This window comes from Ornithorhynchus anatinus, chromosome X1, assembly GCF_004115215.2.
Source record: "Ornithorhynchus anatinus isolate Pmale09 chromosome X1, mOrnAna1.pri.v4, whole genome shotgun sequence".
NCBI lineage: Eukaryota > Metazoa > Chordata > Mammalia > Monotremata > Ornithorhynchidae > Ornithorhynchus > Ornithorhynchus anatinus.
In genome coordinates, this window is record NC_041749.1 from 41,053,390 (window position 1) to 41,064,728 (window position 11,339).

Genomic DNA, 11,339 nt, shown 5'->3' on the forward strand with positions numbered 1-11,339 from the left:
TCCTGTCCCATACAGGCCTCACAGGCTAAGGAGGAGGGAGAACAGATATTGAGGCCCCATGTTACAGATGAGGAAACTGAGAAACAGAGAAGTTAAGTGACTTGCCCAAGATGATGATGATGTTGGTATTTGTTAAGCGCTTACTATGTGCCGAGCACTGTTCTAAGCGCTGGGGTAGACATAGGGGAATCAGGTTGTCCCACGTGGGGCTCACAGTCTTAATCCCCGTTTTACAGATGAGGGAACTGAGGCACAGAGAAGTGAAGTGACTCGCCCACAGTCACACAGCCGACAAGTGGCAGAGCTGGGATTCGAACTCATGAGCCCTGACTCCAAAGCCCGTGCCCTTTCCACTGAGCCACGCTGCTCAGTGGCTCAGTGGTGTGAACAAAGTAAGTGCTTAACAAGTGCCATAAAAAATACTGTTGATTGATTACAGCTCTGGGTACACAGGCATTTTGCGATTGACTGATTGATTGGTTTGGCTTCAGGAAAGTTGGCTTTGTGGCCTCTTGTCTTAGGAGAGGGAGGCGGGTCTGAAAGGCTGCTGATGCCCCTATCCACAGATGGAGGGACACAATCCCAGTCCAGGATCAGGATGGTGGCTGCTGATGGTGGTTATTTCCTCTGGACCAGTCATTTAGTCATTCTTTTGTATTCGTTGAGCACTGACCGCTTGCATAGCACTGTACTAAATGCTTTGGAGAATACAACAATAAACAGATACATTCCCTGCCCACAATGAGCTTACAGTCAAACTTGGATGCTTTCCCCGACCAGCACAAACTGGCCTGTTTTCCATTCCTGATTCCAGACCTGGGGTACCTGACTCCCAGCACTTCTTGTTTTTATAAGAGGATCAGAAATACTAAGAGTAATTGTGGTATTTATTGTGTTAAACTCACCTGTGTTGTGTGGCATGGGAGACAGTAGAGGGCAGAGCCTTGTTTACTGCGTGGAAGAAGACAATGGTAAACAACTTCCATATTTTTACCAAGAAAACTCTATGGATATGCTACCAGAACGATTACAGGTGGAAGTGGGGCATTCTGGGACAGATGTGTCTATGGTGTCACTATGTCGACAGCACAAGACAAAAACAACAAGTCTGTGTCAAGCACTGTACTAAACACTGGGGTAGATACAAGATAATCAGTTCAGATAACAGTCCCTATCCCACATGGGGCACCCATTCTAAGTAGGAGGGAGAACAGGTTTAGAATTCCCATTTCACTGATGAGGAAACTAACGCACAGAGAAGTTAAATGACTTGTCCAATGTCACACAGCAGGCAAATGGCAGAGCCGGGACTAGAACTCAGGTCCTCTGACTTCCAGGCCCGTGCTCTTTCCACTAGGCCACACTTGTCAGCCGAGAAGATAAGGGAGTTTGGGAAACACCATCTTACTTTATCTTCTCGCATCTCTGGGCAGGAGCTCATGGTCTGTCTGCCTTCCTGTCTGTCGGTCTTTCTGTCCATCTGCCTGTGGGTGAGGGCAGCAAGCCACCAGGACATGAAAAGTTCAGCATTTCCCCAGGCCCGAGGCTATGTCTGGTGACTGGAAAAAAAGGGAAATAACTTTGGGCTGAACTCATACAGGGGTAGGGGGATTGAGAGCAGAACATGGTCCCCCAGCACTGCAGTGGAAAACCCTGCCCTCGCTCTGGAGCCAGAGATTTGTGGGAAAGATGGTGTGATGGGCCCCGGGCGACTCAAGTTTAATTAAAGTCGAGGTCCCTTTTGATCCTGAGAACTGTTTCCTCAGCCAGGATGCACTGACTTGGGGGTGGGGCTGGGGGTGAAGGCACAGAGCCTAAAGGCTCATTAAAGAATATCTTTCACTCTCCAGGGAAAAGCTGTCTGTCCCCAGGCCCAGCCCCAGGGTCTAGTTTCGGCCCATGATCTCTTCCTCCGGTCAGCATAGAAACCCTATCAACTTTGTGTCCAGATACGTGGTGGTGGTGCCGTCTCAGCCACAACCCCTTAGGTGAATCCATTGTCCCGTCAAAACTAATCAGCCAGTTTCTGACAGGGGGTCCTTGGGAGAGGACTGTAAGCTCATCCTCTGTACTGTAAACTCGTTGGGGACAGGGAATGTGTCTGCTTACTGTTATACTGCACTCTCCCAAACGCTTAGTATGGTGATCTGCACACAGTAAGTTGCTCAATAAATACGACTGAATGAATGAGGGTGGTGTCAGTGAACAATCATAAGCATTAGATCATTCAATCGATCATATTTATTGAGCGCTTACTATGTATAAAGCCTTACTAAGTGCTTGAGAGAGTACGATATAACAGAGTTGGTAGATGTGTCCTGCCCACAATGAGCTTATAGTCCCGAGGGGGGAGATTGTAATCTTTTGGATGTCAGTCAATTGTATTTATTGAGTGCTAACTGTGTGCAGAGCACCATACTAAGTGCTTGGGGGAGTACAATATAACAATATCAAAGACACATTCCCTGCCCACAGGGATCTTATAGTCTAGGGGGATATGAATGATTATGATAATAATCCCTTGAATTTGTACTTCTCCTTTCTCTTTCCAAAGCACTTTCACCTTTCTGTCCTCACAACAGTCCCATTAGGTAGGAAGAGGTGGGTATTTTGATCTCCATTTTACAAATGTGGAAACTGAGGCCCTGCGAGGTTAAGTAAGGTTAAAAGGCTAAAAAGGTGTGTGGCCTAGTGGAGAGAGAGCAAACCTGCCAGTCAAAGGACCTGGGTTCTTATCCCGGCACTGCCACTTGTCTCCTGCATGACCTTGCGTATTCACTTGATTTCTCTGTGCTTCAGTTTCCTCAGTTGCAAAATGGGGATTAAAAATCTGTTCTTCTTCCTACCTGCGAGTCAAAGGACCTGGGTTCTTATCCCGGCACTACCACTTGTCTCCTGCGTGACCTTGGATAGTCACTTGATTTCCCTGCGCTTCATTCATCCATTCAATAGTACTTATTGAGCGATTACTATGTGCAGAGCACTGTACTAAGCACTTGGAATGTACAATTCGGCAACAGATAGAGACAATCCCTGCCCACTGACGGGCTTACAGTCTAATCGGAGGAGACAGTCAGACAAAAACAATAGCAATAAATAGAATCAAGGGGATGTACATCTCATTAACAAAATAAATAGAGTAATAAAAATATATACAAATGAGTGGACGAGCACAGAGCTGAGTGGAGGGGAAGGGAGAGGGGGAGGAGCAGAGGGAAAGGAGGGAAAAAGGGGGCTTGTCTGAGGGGAGCTTCAGTTTCCTCAGTTGCAAAATGGGGATTAAAAATCTGTTCTCCTTCCTACTTAGATTGTGAGTCCCATGCTGGGCAGAGACTGTGTCCAACCTAATAAACTTGTACCCTCCCCAAATTTAGAATAGTGGTTGGCACATCGTAAGTGCTTAATAAATACTGTAAAAAAAGCGACTGGCCCAAGCTCAAGCGGCAGACCAGGGGCTGGGCCGGGACTAGGACCCCGGCTACCTGCGGTACAGTGAGAGCATGGTGAAAGACCCTTAACCTGCTATGCACATTTCCCAGCAGGCCTTGAATTGGCTCCCAATTACCTATCCCACCTACATCATTTGGCTGCAGGGTAGGCTCAGACTGTTGGAACTGAGCTCAGGCTATTGTCCAAACCCCAGCCTGCTCCAGTCTGTAGCCTTGTCCCACAAACAGATTGCTGGTCAATGTCCAACCTGGGTGTGGGCACAGATGACTGGCACTTTCAGCATCAGTGAGCATTTCCTAAGCAATGCGGTACCCTGATCATTCTGAGGGACTTCGCTAAATCTTCTTGGACTTAACCCCCATCGAACTACACCGCTTATACCACTCAGTAGTGAAAAGAAGAGAAAGCACAGCTTTGGCCAGATTAGTAGGAAGAGGAGGAGTAGTCGTAATGGGTGGTGATACTCGTGATGGTCAAAGTAGCGGCTCTCTTTGAGAGAAAAGAAGACAAAAGAGAAAAAAGCTCCAGGCACTGCAGACATCATACATGACAACAAAACATGGGACATCCTTTTTGGGTATCTGGTGTGTCCGGGACTACGGGTCCTGCATTGGTTTTTTTTAGCCACATACGCACACACTGGTGAACTGTTTTGTTTTTCTTTTAATGGTATTTGTTAAGTGCTTACTATGTGCCAGGCACTGTACTGAGTGCTGGGTAGATACAAGTTGATGAGGTTGGACATGGTCACATGGGGCTCACAGTCTTAATCCCCATTTTACAGATGAGTCCCAGAGAAGTGAAGTGACTTGCCCAGGAGACAAGTGGCAGAGTGACTCTCAAGCCTGTGCTGTCACTAATTTTAAGCCACTCTGCTTCTCTATTACTGTCACCATCAGAGATGACTTCTTCAAATTTGAAGTACAGGTGGTGGGAATGGTATTTATTGAGTACCTACTAAGTTGTACTAAGCACTTAGGGAAGTACAGCAGCAGCACAGGACACACTCCCTGCCCACAAGGAGTTCGATCTGATCTGTTCCCGGATTCTTCATTACGCTAAAGACTTGACGTCTGTTTGCGAACAAATGGTTCCTGGTCCCAGAGCAGGGGCCGAGACAGAGTTGCCTAGGAACATTTGTAGTTAGCAAACACTCTACCACATTTTATTCTGGGACCCAAACTGTCTGCAGATGTTTTTGCCATCAGCGAGTGGTTGCCCTTGGGACGCCTCCCTTTGAAAGGAGGGAGGCTTCAGTGCCCCAATAAATCTGGACACCCCCCCCCCCAACCCCAAGAAGACAGGGTCTATTGTGATCAGGGCTGCAAGTACCAACTGGAAATACAAGATTTCTCAAAACAAGTTCAAGCACCTCAATGTTCTTTCTTTTCTTTTTCTATTTTTTTTTTTTTTTATGCTTGACAGAAGTCTAGGTTATCTGGCTCCACCAATTCCTTTGGGCTTTCCCCAGCATATCCTTCTTGGGGGCCATCTTTGACTGCACCAAGTAGAAAATGACTTGAGACTATAATCATAATAATGATGGTATTTGTTAAGTGCTTAATCTGTGCCAGGCACTGAACTGGGGGCTGGGGTAGATATAAGCTAAACAGGATGGACACAGTCCCTGTCCCTCATGGGGCTCACAGTCTTAATCCCCATTTTACAAATGAGGTAACTGAGATACAGAGAAGTTAAGTTAATTGCTCAAGGTCACATAGCAGACAAGTAGCAGAGCTGGGGTTAGAGCGTAGGTCCTTCTGACTCCCCAGAACCATGTTTTTCTCACTAGGCCACGCTGCTTGATGGACTATGGGGGTCTGAACCACCCTGGGGAGCTGTCAGGATCATGCCCCAATTCTCCCCAACCCTAATCTGGGCCACTCTCTCCAAGGGCTAAGGTGGGAGTCAGGCACAGAGTAGTGGCCAGGTAGGTTCAAAGAGGACCAGGACCATTTCTCAGCACTGCCCTGGTCTCCTCCGAGGCCCAACCCTCTGCCTGGAGATTGCTCTAAACCTTCCCCCAAAAAGACAGAGCGGATTTCTCTCCCTCCCAGCAACCTCATCCTTTTTCAGCATATATGAAGGAATTCATAATATTTCCAGAAAGATTTCTTTCCAGGCCCTTGAATGATCTGTCTCTGTTCCTGAATTCGCATCTGAATGTGCCCTCTTTTTGGTTGCATGAAGTATAAACCCAGGGCTGGGATTCGGGCTTTTGGGTCTACAGATGACTACAGTGTAGGACTGGATTTCCATAGAAGCAGTGTTCAAGCCTGCACATTACCCACTAAACTATGAGCTCCTTGAGGGCAGGGAAATTGTGGTATTTGTTAAATGCTTACTGTGTGCCAGGCACTGTACTAAGCGCTGGGATGGATACAAACAAATTGTCATTCATTCATTCATTCAATAGTATTTATTGAGCGCTTACTATGTGCAGAGCACTGTACTAAGCGCTTGGAATGAACAAGTCGGCAACAGATAGAGACAGTCCCTGCCATTTGACGGGCTTACAGTCTAATCGGGGGAGACGGACAGACAAGAACAATGGCAATAAATAGAGTCAAGGGGAAGAACATCTCGTAAAAAAACAATGGTAACTAAATAGAATCAAGGCAATGTACATTTCATTAACAAAATAAATAGGGTGATGGAAATATATACAGTTGAGCGGACGAGTACAGTGCTGAGGGGATGGCAAGAGAGAGGGGGAGGAGCAGAGGGAAATGGGGGGAAAAGAGGGTTTAGCTGCGGAGAGGTGAAGGGGGGGTGGTAGAGGGAGTAGAGGGAGAAGAGGAGCTCAGTCTGGGAAGGCCTCTTGGAGGAGGTGAGTTTTAAGTAGGGTTTTGAAGAGGGGAAGAGAATCAGTTTGGCGGAGGTGAGGAGGGAGGGCGTTCTGGGACCGCGGGAGGACGTGGCCCAGGGGCCGACGGCGGGATAGGCGAGACCGAGGGACGGTGAGGAGGTGGGTGGCAGAGGAGCGGAGCGTGCGGGGTGGGTGGCAGAAAGAGAGAAGGGAGGAGAGGTAGGAAGGGGCAAGGTGATGTAGAGCCTTGAAGCCTAGAGTGAGGAGTTTTTGTTTGGAGCGGAGGTTGATAGGCAACCACTGGAGTTGTCTAAGAAGGGGAGTGACATGCCCAGATCATTTCTGCGGGAAGATGAGCCGGGCAGCGGAGTGAAGAATAGACTGGAGCGGGGCGAGAGAGGAGGAAGGGAGGTCAGAGAGAAGGCCGACACAGTAGTCTAGCCGGGATATAACAAGAGCCCGTAGCAGTAAGGTAGCCGTTTGGGTGGAGAGGAAAGGGCGGATCTTGGCGATATTGTAAAGGTGAAACCGGCAGGTCTCGGTAACGGATAGGATGTGCAGGGTGAACGAGAGAGACGAGTCAAGGATGACACCGAGATTGCGGGCCTGAGAGACGGGAAGGATGGTCGTGCCATCCACGGTGAAAGAGAAGTCTGGGAGAGGACCGGGTTTGGGAGGGAAGATGAGGAGCTCAGTCTTGCTCATGTTGAGTTTTAGGTGGCGGGCCGACATCCAGGTGGAGACGTCCCGGAGGCAGGAGGAGATGCGAGCCCGAAGGGAGGGGGAGAGGACAAGGGCGGAGATGTAGATCTGCGTGTCATCTGCGTAGAGATGGTAGTCAAAGCCGTGAGAGCGAATGAGTTCACCGAGGGAGTGAGTGTAAATGGAGAACAGAAGAGGGCCAAGAACTGACCCTTGAGGAACTCCAACAGTGAAAGGATGGGAGGGGGAGGAGGCTCCAGCGAAGGAGACCGAGAATGACCGGCCAGAGAGGTGAGAGGAGAACCGGGAGAGGACAGAGTCCGTGAAGCCAAGGTGAGATAAGGTATGGAGGAGGAGGGGATGGTCGACAGTGTCAAAGGCAGCAGAGAGGTCAAGGAGAATTAGAATGGAGTAGGAGCCATTGGATTTGGCAAGAAGGAGGTCATGGGTGACCTTAGAGAGAGCAGTCTCGGTAGAGTGGAGGGATGGGAAGCCAGATTGGAGGGGGTCTAGGAGAGAATGGGAGTTAAGGAATTCTAAGCATCGATTGTAGACGACTCGTTCTAGGATTTTGGAAAGGAAGGGTAGTAGGGAGATAGGGCGATAATTGGAGGGGGAAGTGGGGTCGAGAGCGGGTTTTTTTAGGATGGGGGAGACGTGGGCATGTTTGAAGGCAGCGGGGAAGGAGCCATTGGAGATTGAGTGGTTAAAAATAGAAGTTAAGGAAGGGAGGAGGGCAGGGGCGATGGTTTTAATAAGGTGAGAGGGAATGGGGTCCGAGGTGCAGGTGGAGGGGGTGGCACTTGCGAGGAGGGAGGAGATCTCCTCTGAGGATACTGTGGGGAAGGATGGGAAAGTAAGGGAGGGGGTTGGTGGGGGGGAGGGGAGAGGCGGAGGGGTGACTTTGGGGAGCTCAGACCTGATTGTGTTGATTTTTGTGAGGAAATAGGTGGCCAGATCATTGGGGGTGAGAGATGGGGGAGGGGGAGGAACAGGGGGCCTAAGGAGAGAGTTAAAGGTCCGGAACAATCGGCGGGGGTGACGGGCATGGGTGTCGATGAGGGAGGAGAAGAAGTTTTGCCTGGTGGAGGAGAGGGCAGAGTTAAGGCAGGAAAGGATAAATTTGAAGTGTGTGAGGTCGGCTCGGTGCTTGGACTTTCGCCAGCAGCGCTCGGCAGCTCGAGCATAGGAGCGTAGGAGGCGGACGGAGGAGGTGATCCGGGGCTGTGGGTTAGTGGAGCGAGAGCGGTGGAGGGAAAGGGGGGCGAGAGAGTCGAGATGAGTAGAGAGGGTGGAGTCATCCCACATGGGGCTCACAGTCTGAATCCCCATTTCCAGAAGAGATAACTGAGACCCAGAGAAGTGAAGTGACCTGCCCAAAGTCAAACATCAGACAAATGGTGGTGCTGGGATTAGAACCCATGACCTTCTGACTCTCAAGCCCATGTTCTATCCTCTGTGCCATGATGTTTCCTTCCTTTACACTCGTTTACCAATTCCCGTGTCTAATTCTCACCTGCATATTCTCTCCTGCTGCTTAGTACAGTGCTCCTCACACAGTAAGGGCTCCATAAATAAGTACCAGTGATTGACTGATTGAGAAGATCATAGTGACACACATTCCGGTGGGTACAGTTTTACTGTCAACAGGTTCATCTTGCCTTATTCAGTGTCTTACCTTATTATGCTAATGCCACGAGTGTCAAAATTCAGCACTAACTCGGGAGTAATTTAGACACTTAAAGCATCCATTGCATTCTGGGTGTCTTTCCCTGCAGGGCATTCATAAAGCCCCTTGCACAACTTTAAACTTTATACCTTTTGACATAACCATGATAAAAGGAAGTTTTAAGCAGTATATAAAAGCATCCTTCATAAAACTTAACTACGATACAGATTTATTCATTTCCCCTGTTGTTACTGACGGAGATTTCGCTAACCTCCACATGCACTATTAACCTCTTCCCCGGTGGCTGTATTCCTAAATCAAGGATGGCCCATAAGATAGGGAAGCTGAATGGTGGCAAGAGCACGGGCCTGGGAGTCAGAGGTCGTGGGTTCTAGTTCTGGCTCCACTTGTCAGCTGTGTGACTTTGGGCAAGTCACTTAGCTTCTCTGTGCCTCAGTTACCTCATCTGTAAAATGGGGATTAAGACTGTGAGCCCCACGTAGGACAACCTGCTTATCTGGTATCTAGACTGTAAGCCCGTCAAAGGGCAGGGACTGTCTCTATCTGTTGCTGACTTGTTCATTCCAAGTGCTTAGTACAGTGCTCTGCACATAGTAAGCGCTCAATAAATACTATTGAATGAATGAATACCCCAGGGCTTCGAACAGTGAACGGACTAGACCGAGAGCCCCAGGCCAAACAACTGTGTCCGACCCAGTTACCTTGGAGCTTGTGGTGGGCAGACAATGTGTCTGTTTATTGTTATATTGTACTCTCTCAAGTGCTTAGTACAGTGTTCTGCACACAGTAAGCACTCAATGAATATGATTGAGTGAATGAATGAGTGAATGATTGAATCTTCCCCAGTGTTTAGTCCAGTGCTTGCCACAGAGTTAACGTTTAACGAAAGCGTAATGCTTGGTATGAGAAGAAGCGTGATTAAGTGGTTAAAGCATGGGCCTCAGAGTCACATAATAAGGCATACAGTAAGTGCTCAACAAATACCATATTTGTTATCATTACTATGAGTAGTAGGTGGTTTCTCCTTCACTGTCCTCTAGATTGTAAGATCACTGTAGGCAGGGAATGTGTCTGTTATTGTTATACTGTATTTTCCCAAGCACTTAGAATAGTGCTCTGCACACAGTAAGAGCTCCATCAATACCACTGGCTGACCAACTGACTCTGTAGACAGCGGCCCCGCCTCAGTTTAAACTGTCCCAACTATCCCAGAGGGTATGACCAGGTGTGATCCCAAGCAGCATGGCCTAGTGGATAGAGCATGGATCTGGGGTTCAGCAGGATCTGGGTTCTAATTCCGCCTCCACCACTTGGGCAAGGCACTTCACTTTTCTGTGCCTCAGTAACGCCATTTGTAAAATAGGGGTTAAGACTGTGAGCCCCGTGTGGGACACAAACGGTGTCCAACTTGATTAACTTGTATCTACCCCAGCACTTAGTACAGTGTCTGGCACATAGTAAGTGCTTATCGTATACCAAAAAAAACCCACTCTCTGTGCCTCAGTAACACCATTTGTAAAATAGGGGTTAAGACTGTGAGCCCCGTGTGAGACACAGACGGTGTCCAACTTGATTAACTTGCATCTACCCCAGCACTTAGTACAGTGCCTGGCACATAGTAAGTGCTTATCAAATACCAAAAAAAAGGCAAGAGATCAGAATTTCTGCCTCCATCTTTGGAACATCCAAATCCAGGTCAGAGGTATCTCTATTCTAGGGGTGAGTGGGGGTGGACTGGAGCTCACCTATTTTGAGAAAACTTGGGGCCCGAATGTCTCACTGCCTGTAATCCCTCAGTTAAACTCCAGCTGGCTCCAGCTGGTGTAGGTGGAAGACGGAAAGTTCCCTCTGGGAAATCCCAGCCCAGAATCTAACCCAGATGGGCTCGGCCAGCCAGCCAGCCAGCCAGCCAGCCTCCAATCAGCCCGGGCAGAAGAATCACACAGATCCCACCTGCATACCAGGACCTGAAGGGCAGTGGCGTCTGACCCAATAATAATGCCCAAAACTACGGTATTTTGGTTTGTTTTTAATTGTCTTTTTTAAGCACTTGCTATGTGCTAGGGACTGTTCTAAATGTTGAGGTAGATATAAGCTAATCAGGTTGGACACAGTCCCTGTCCCACATGGGGCTCATGATCTTAATCCCCGTTTTACAGAGGAGGTAACTGAGGCCCAGAGAAGTGCAGCAACTAGTCTAAGGTCATCCAGCAGACATGCAGCAGAGCCAGAATTAGAACCCAAGTCCTTCTGACTCATAGGCCCTTGCTTTAACCAGTTAATCATGCTCCTTCTCATACCAAGCATGAAGCATTTGTTAAATGTTAACTCTGTGGCAAGCACTGGACTAAACACTGGGGGAGATTCAATCATTCACTAATTCATTCACTCAATCATATTTATTGAGCGCTTACTGTGTGCCGAACACTGTACTAAGCATTTGAGAGACTACGATATAACCATAAACAGACACATTCTCTGCCCACCACGAGCTCCAAGGTAATTGGGTCGGACACGGTTGCTGTTTGCCGTGGGGCTCATGGTCTAGACCCGTTAGCCTGGTAGTGACTGGGGATTTTTTCCACTTCGGGGGAAATTTGGCAAGACAAATGTAATCTGAAGGGAGAATCCCACCGGAGGAAAGGAGACAAAGCTGTCGTTGTCATAATGAAAATGACACAATAGTTG